Source organism: Adiantum capillus-veneris, chromosome 26, assembly GCF_014529385.1.
Source record: "Adiantum capillus-veneris isolate H3 chromosome 26, ASM1452938v2, whole genome shotgun sequence".
NCBI lineage: Eukaryota > Viridiplantae > Streptophyta > Polypodiopsida > Polypodiales > Pteridaceae > Adiantum > Adiantum capillus-veneris.
In genome coordinates this window covers 133086185-133094418 of record NC_140956.1, presented here as the reverse complement: position 1 = coordinate 133094418, position 8234 = coordinate 133086185, and positions in this window count along the sequence as shown.

Below are 8234 nucleotides of genomic sequence, written 5' to 3'. Positions count from 1 at the left end.
TATAAAAGGGGACCTCTTCTTCCTTGAAAACCATTCAATGGAGGGTGAGAGGATTAATGCCTAATTGTACTTAGTCATAAACATAAACCTAATCCCTACCTTGCTCCTCGAGGAAGACTAGTCAATCTTGTCAGCATCCCTTACAAGATCAATTCTAATCAAAGATAGACTTGAACTTGGTATATCAATCAAGGATTGAAGTCTTCCCTCTCCTTGTCTCTCCATAAAATTGCCAAATAACTCCCCAAGGGTTTGTCAAATAAGGTGTGCTTTACTTTGTGATTATATTGTTTCTTGTTGTTTTGTTTTTTAATCTCTAGCCCAATCTATCTCTCTATCTAACCAAATCTATCTTTATCTCCCTTATATTCTTTGTTCTTCTATCTCTCCAATTATCACCTCTCAAGACACATATCTATCGCTCCAATTATCTTGAGTTTTTGTAAATTTTTACATATGGACATGGTTTCTGATATCAAAAGGGTGTGTGGGATTAATTTCTGTTTTTAGCTTGCTTTCATAAGCACGTTGTGAAGGATTGGGGGGTGGCCTCTATAACACCTCCATACTCACAAGATATATGAGGAAAAGTAAAGTAGCTCTCACAAGAGGATAGGATCCAATCTCCACTCACAAACACACTCACCCTTGCATGCACAAAACCCCGCCTACACTCGACTAGCTTCCCACCATACTGTCATAGCCCTAACTATGATCAATTGCAGTCAAGGAAGCAAAAAAGGCACTAAGTTTTGGGAAAACAAACCAATGAAAACAAAGAAAAATCTCTGCACTTTTGTTCATAAACACCATACCCTCACACCATCTCAGCAGCCCTTGCATATGCAGGAAGGGGCTCCAAAGTCGCTCACAACCATGCACACAAACCCATCAAAAACCATGCCAATCATGAGTTATACAAAGACTCATGATGCTCAGCCAAAAAACTCAGAAAAAACCATGGAAAACATGGGGAAACAACCTCCCATTCACAACAATAAGAAGGGGCTTTCACTGCCAAACCTGAGTAGCAGGCACACGCGTACAAGAGAGCTCCACTTCACGCAGCTTCCATCACCAAAACGAGAGAAGAGGGGTGAAATTGCAGAGGTCACCACTCATGTTCATGGAATTCTTGATGAGAGACACACTCTCCAATAAAGGCCCCAGGCCCTCGCACACACACACGGGCACCTCCACTACACAACCCCCACGCACCACCGCAGACTGCAGCAAGAGAGGCTTTCTTCTTCACATCTAAAAACTCCCACTCACTCACTACCCCAAGCTGATAAAAGTTAAGTTTTTATTCATATTTTTAAAGCACTAACTCACACTTTGAAGTCTCGACACTTCTATGTACAAAAACAGAAAAACTATGTACCCTGCACAACTGGCCCGCATGCGTAGAGACAGCTGGCACACACCGCCTTTGTACACTTTGTACAAGCATGAATTATTTACATATAAGACCCCCAAAAACATTAAAAAACATATCTCAAAGACTTTGGGGTGTTCCACACCATTTCACCAAAACTCGTCACAACGTGCACATGCACATGGCAAGTCCCTAATGTAGCGCCAATAGAATATGGATGGGGGGAAAGCGGAACACACCTAGAACCCAAGCAATCTGCCTCTCTATAGCGGAGGATAATCACTACACCCCAATACACTAGATTTCACCTTCAAAACTTACACAATTGAAAACAATCCACACTGGACTAACTCGTTTACAACCATGCAGTAGCACACACCACTTTGTCTTTCTCTCTCACACACACACAGACGCCCAGGGAGGCACACACATCGGCACCACACAATTGGAGTAGAGCAACAAGAAGAAGGGGGGAAAGGGGTAGAAACAAAACCAAAAATTGGCATGCTTGGCTTCAATAGCCACCAAAAGACCTTCTACAAACATCCATAAAAAATCGGCAACATTTGGCTCAGCATGGCAACCTTGAGCAAAACAAAAATGATAATCTCGGATTCATCACTTGTGTGACTCTCCTTGCTGAGAATCGTAGGGAGAAAATCCCTGATGGCACCCTCGTTGGCTCCAAACAAATTGTCTGCAAGCTCCTCTACTTCTCCACCGCCAGGAGGTCCACGGCCTTGAGCTCTATCTTTTCCTCCTTTGGCTCTAAAACAAGGCTCTCCTTAATCTCCTTTGCATCCCCGGAACACCCCTCCAAGTTCTCCTTTGTGGAAAAAAACTCCTCCCTTGTGCAAAAATGGGGCCCCTTCTTCTTTTTAATCTACTCTGGAAACCCTACACCTTCTACCTCTTTGGCACACTGTCTCACTTCAACAAGGGGGTTATCCTCTTTGAGAAGCTCATCCATCACTAGCACATGCACATCATAAACTTGAAACCTCGAAGAAACATAATCAATTGTTGACCTTACCTTAACGGGCTTTACATCTTGCACATTTGGAACTACCTTTGGTTGAATATGGAATATTTTGTTAGCTTTGCGATGGGCACATAATTTGCAGGCTTTGACAAATCCAACTCCATTTTCTACTTCATCTTTCTACACTTCATCTTGGCCAGATACACCATGTCTTCATAGGTATCAACACCGTAGTGGAAATCTCTATCTGTTTCCAGCAGGTGCCATTACGGTTCAATGAAAACAAAAAAATATTTACTTACATCATGGCGTACCGCTTTCAGCCTTGCACCCTCCTCTATCGGGGTGATCACTTCTTGAAACCGCTCCAGAAGTTGCCTCTTCAATTCCTCCCATGAACTTCGATTATCATCTTTCAAATCATTGTACCAAATCTTTGCATGTACGCGCATTTGCAGTGGCACCGTATGCATTTCTATGCATATGTCAACATTTGCATTGATATCCACAAATTAAATTTTTCTAGCGAGTTTTTAGGGTCTTCAACACCTATAAATGTGGGGCCAAAGCTTGGCTCCATCATCTATGCTATCTTCAAACAAATCCAACAAATATTTCAACCATTTGCCAATTGCTTCTAGCCAGCCGTTGAACACCAATTTAATCTTCAAATTGGGGCATCATCATGCTCCTTAGTGGGGGCACCAGAAGATGGATGGTGGGAAGGGGAACAAACCCAAAACCCAAGCACTCTACCTCTCTATACCTCAGGATAATCACTAGACCCCAATCCACTAGAGTTAACCTTCAAAACTCACACAATTGACAACAATCCACACCGGACTTTCTCTTTACGACCATGAAGCAACACACACCGCTCTGTTTTTCTCTCTCATGCACATCGAGGCCTGGGGAGACACACATACCTGGAACACTGGCACCACAAAATTGAAACAGAGAAAAGAGAAGAACGGGGGAAAAGGGAAGAAATGGCACCAAAACTGGCATGCTTTGCTTCAAATGTGACCAAAAAACCTTCTACAAGCATCCATGAAATCTTGATAACATCCGGCTCGGCATGACAACCTCAATCAATACAAAAATGACAATCATGGCTTCATCACTTATCCGACTCTCCTCATTGAGAACAACAGGAAAAAACTCCCTAATGGCGCCCTCGTTGGATCCAAAAAAAATTATCTACAAGATCCTCTCCTTCTCCACCACCTGGAGCTCCGCCTCAAGCTCTATCTTTTCCTCCTTTGGCTCCAACCAAAAGCGCTCCTTCCTCTCCTTTGCAGCCCTGAAACACCCCTCCAAGTTCTCCTTTATGGAAAAAAACTCATCTTTTGTAAAAAAACAGGGCCCCTTCTTCTTCCTCCCAACTGAGAGCTCCCCGGAAGCTTTCAAAACACTACAACCCAAAACCTATAAGAGAGTTGACCCTTTGGGCATGAGAGGACCCCCAATTTAGCCCCAACTTTGTCTATTCTTGGCCCCACTTGCAGAGGATGCCCCTCCTTGGTAATTTCAGCCTTTTTTGTTCCCCTAGAAGAGCATCGACTGCGCCCTCGGTGCCCCATCTTCACCCTCATAAAAGAATATCCCCATAAGGGTATGTGAAACCACCACCTATAAGGCTTGACACGCCAGCATCTGATCGCCCGCTGTACAACCACCACCATTGGTGGCAAGCACGGCTAGAACCACCTAGTCATGCTCGTGGGCACCACTCGTGCCAACACACACCGACGGGACCAACCGCCATAGACTGCACATGCAAGAGCTCCCTTTCTCTCCCGTTGTGTCCATATAAGGGCTCACACCCCTGGTCAAATACTCTAACTCCCTCGCCTTGCACACTGTATGTGGGACCAAGGCAACACCAGATGGAAAGCCCATGGGGATCCCCTCCCCACTGGCCCTTCAAGCTCCAAAAAGTTCACCACAAAATCTCAAAAAAGTCCCCATTTTATGCCCCAACTTCAGATAATTTCCAATTATTAATGCTCAGGGATCCCTTTGCCAACATGTAAAGCCATGCTTGTATAGCCATGCTTGTAGAGCTAGTTAATCTCTGCAAGCACGTCCCTATTACCTTCTTGGCGGGCCATCAACCGATGCACTCAAAATTGGGAAATTTTTTTCTGGCATCACACCCTTGTCACTTGGCAAAAACTTCAGCTCATAGTAACTCATTGACCAGGACTATGTTTGACATGTCGTCACTTTCTATCAGATCCATACCGTCATTTTCAAATCCTAACAAGCTCCAAAAACTCAGATGGCATGTCTACCAATGAAACCAACCATGCACAAACATGGCCCCATGCAAAAATTTTATTGCTAATAACTTGACATCCGGGACTCAAATTGCTGATCTGAAAAGACGAGTAGGCTCCATAAATCATCCTCTACACACCCATAGCTCCAAACTCGCTGGGACACTTGGCCTATTCATCTCGGATCTACAATCACTGTCACAAAACGGGAGCATACACGAGCACTTGAAAATCTGAAAATTAAAATACTTTGCAAATGTGAGAGAAGGGAGAAGATCGACATAGTATTGGGGACCAGAAGATGGGTTGGTCCCCCCCCGTTAAGAGTATTCTTTTATTCAGGGAGAATTCATATACAAGCACGAGAACCCGAGGAAACCCCTCCGTTCGGTAATCTTAGACCCGAATGTCGTGCTTTCCCGTAAAGGGCTTGGGCACAAGGCCGTTCCTTCCCGTAAGGGACTTAGGCGCGAAGCCCTTTCCCGTAAGTGACTTAGGCGTGAAGCCGTACTTCCCGTGAAGGGCCTTCCTGTAAGACGGGAGATTCCTGCAAAACAAACCACACAAACACGCGACAACAATTCGTATGGAGAATCCACAATAGATACCTATCGCTCTTGCGCGGGAAAAAGCGACTTCCGTGCTTCGTAGTCTCACGATCTCTTGCGGTAGAGTCTTCTCTTGCTCACGTTGGTACCCCCTTTGAGTGAGGGCATGTGGTGCTTTTATAGCTCCTTGACCACGGAACGAATAGCTGCTCGCGTAGAGATCGCAGCCGTTTTTTTTTTTCTACCCGAAATAGGGAGAGAATTCGCTGGCTGGTTTTGTTGCTTTATCTTCTAAGTGGCTACCCACTTATTAAGTGGGCGGCTGGCATATTTTAAAATTGGTCTGAACCTGCCCAAAAATTCAATAAAACCTTATAAGTTAAAACCAATGCATTTCACAACACTTCCCAGGCGTCCCTGGATGCAACCACATGCACGAATGCAATGCAAACATAGATTCCTCGCAGGAAAGCGTCTGCCTTCCCGTGATTGTTCCTGCTTTTCGTAAAAAGCTTCATTGAACCCATCTTTATTCTTGTGCTTGCGTTCTTACGCGTATTTTCTTACTCAATTCGGATTTCCTCCTTAGCCTACGGGATGCCCCCTTACTGATGCACCCGTCACCCATCATGTGACGCATCAGGGGCACTCGTAACCCGGCCCTTTCCACCGAACGTACGGAAACTCCTTCGCGATGTTTACCGTCACCCATCAAATGACACATCAGAGTTGTCCGTTCCTGATGGCATTTCCTGTAGCTACAATCTTTTAACAGTTCTTAGTGCACATAATAAAATATCCTAAAAAAGAAATTAATCATTAAAAATAAGAAAATAGTCCAATTAGCAACATCCCTCTGGCTTCTAAACAGTTGACCTCAACTGTAGTGCTTGGACATATACCCCCAAGATCTCGGGATAAGCTGCTAATTCCTCCTGCGTCATCCACTGAGCATCTAGATTCGAGTAGTTCTTAAACTTAACCAAATACTTCCGTGTTATCTTTCCGGATTTGAGAGGCCGCTCCTGATGACTTACTATCTGCTTCGGTTAGAGTATTTCTTCTGTTTCCTCAACCTCAGGAGGTTCCTCAGCACTAGGCTGGCTTGGAGGCGGTCCCACATACGACCGAAGTAAACTGACATGGAAAGCATTATGGATCTTCCAATTAATTGGTAGCTCTATTCGGAAGGTGACATCATTCACTCGCTCAGTGATCTTAAATAGCCCATAGTAACGGGTAGAAAGTTTTACCACCTTCCCCTTATGAGACGCTTGTTTCTTAAGTCTTGCCTTCTCAAAGTTGAGTAAGACTAACTGTCCGATGTTAAGTCTAGATTCCTTTTGTGCTTGTCTGCAGCTTTCTTATGCTTTTCCTGAGAGCGTAGATTAGCTCTCCTAACTTGCTCGTAGGCGGTGTCCAAATCCCGGACAAACTCATCTGCTGCAAAGATCTTATCCTTAGTTAAAAGGATGGGTGGAAGCAAAGGCTTACCATAGAGAATCTCAAAAGGTGCTTTCCCCGTCGATGAGTGTGTGGTATTGTTATACGCAGTCAGATTGCCGATCTGACACATAAGACTTTAACATATCCAATACTATGGAATTGGCTATCTCACTTTGCCTGTCCGTTTGAGGATGGTAGGCAGATGAAAAATTCAGCTTTGTACCAAGATTATCCATCAAGGCACGCCAAAAATTTCATGTCATGCGAGGATCTCGATCTCTCACAATAGACTTAGGCATTCCATGATGCTTAAAGATCTGTGCTAGAAAGACCCTAGCCATATGATCTGATTTGATCGTTTTCTTGACTGGTATAAAGTGTGCTTGCTTGCTAAACCGGTCCACAATGGTCCAGATCGCGTCATTTCCAGTCTGAGTTCTAAGGAGGTCCATGATGAAGTCCATGGAAATACTTTCCCAGGGTTCATTAGGCACAGGCAATGGTTGTAGCAACCCGGGCGTCTTATGCCGATCATACTTCACTTTTTGGCAAACCAAGCATTCCCTGACATACTTATTGATGCATGGTTTTTACAACCCCTTCTGAAGATGCAATAAAGGCACATTCAGTTGTTGGGGAGATGAGGATACTCTAGTCCAAGGGATCTCGAAAGAGAAGAAAAATCTACTTCACAAGCACCAAAGAGTAAAAAGTGCCATGGACAGAAGATACGTGGGAACGAGCTCTTATGCATGCCTACAACCTATATCTTATAGAATAGCCCATTCTAGGTGTGAATTTCTAGTGAAATTTACACGAGGATGTTCGTGTGGACTCAGAGCACAGCATACTCCGTTTTCACTTTTTTACCGACAGTAAATATTTTTTACCAACAGTAAATATTTTTCACCTACATGGTAAATACAAATCACTTTTTACCTACAGTAACTTTTTTTACCCATGGTAAATATTTTTTACTGCACCATAAGTATTTGGTAGGTAACAATTGACTGTTACTAGAAGCAGTGATTGGGCATCAACAATGCAGTTACAGGAGGAGAAAAGGGGAAAATCTTATGGTAAAGGTGAGTCAATAGGGATAAAGACTTTTGAGTTGAAAAGAGACATGCTGATTTTTTCAAAGAACACATGTCAAAAGAATCCATGGTTGAGGATTTTTTGAGAATTTGATATTCAGGAGGACCCAGCAGGTCCCCCCCTGACATGTGCAGAACCTCCAGTTTCAACAGCCACCTTACCTGCTCTTAAATGCTAGTCAAGGCCTTATCCCCATGTGTCACAATCAGAAAAATCAGCATTTACCCTCCCCTCTCACATCACTCTAGAGAATATCTTGATGGTGACATATCAGGTGACCTCAATCTGTTGACCACCCTAAGCAAAAAGTAACCCCAATCAGCAGATTTAAGCATGTTTATCCCTAATCCTAAACCCTCTCAGAAACCTATATAAGGAGGCCTTCCCTCACTCAAAACGAACACTTCACCCACTTCACCAAGCAATGAAGCTATGACGACATTGCTCACAACGAGGAGCTATGGATGGAGCTCCACTCTCTCTCCCTCTAGTATGCTACA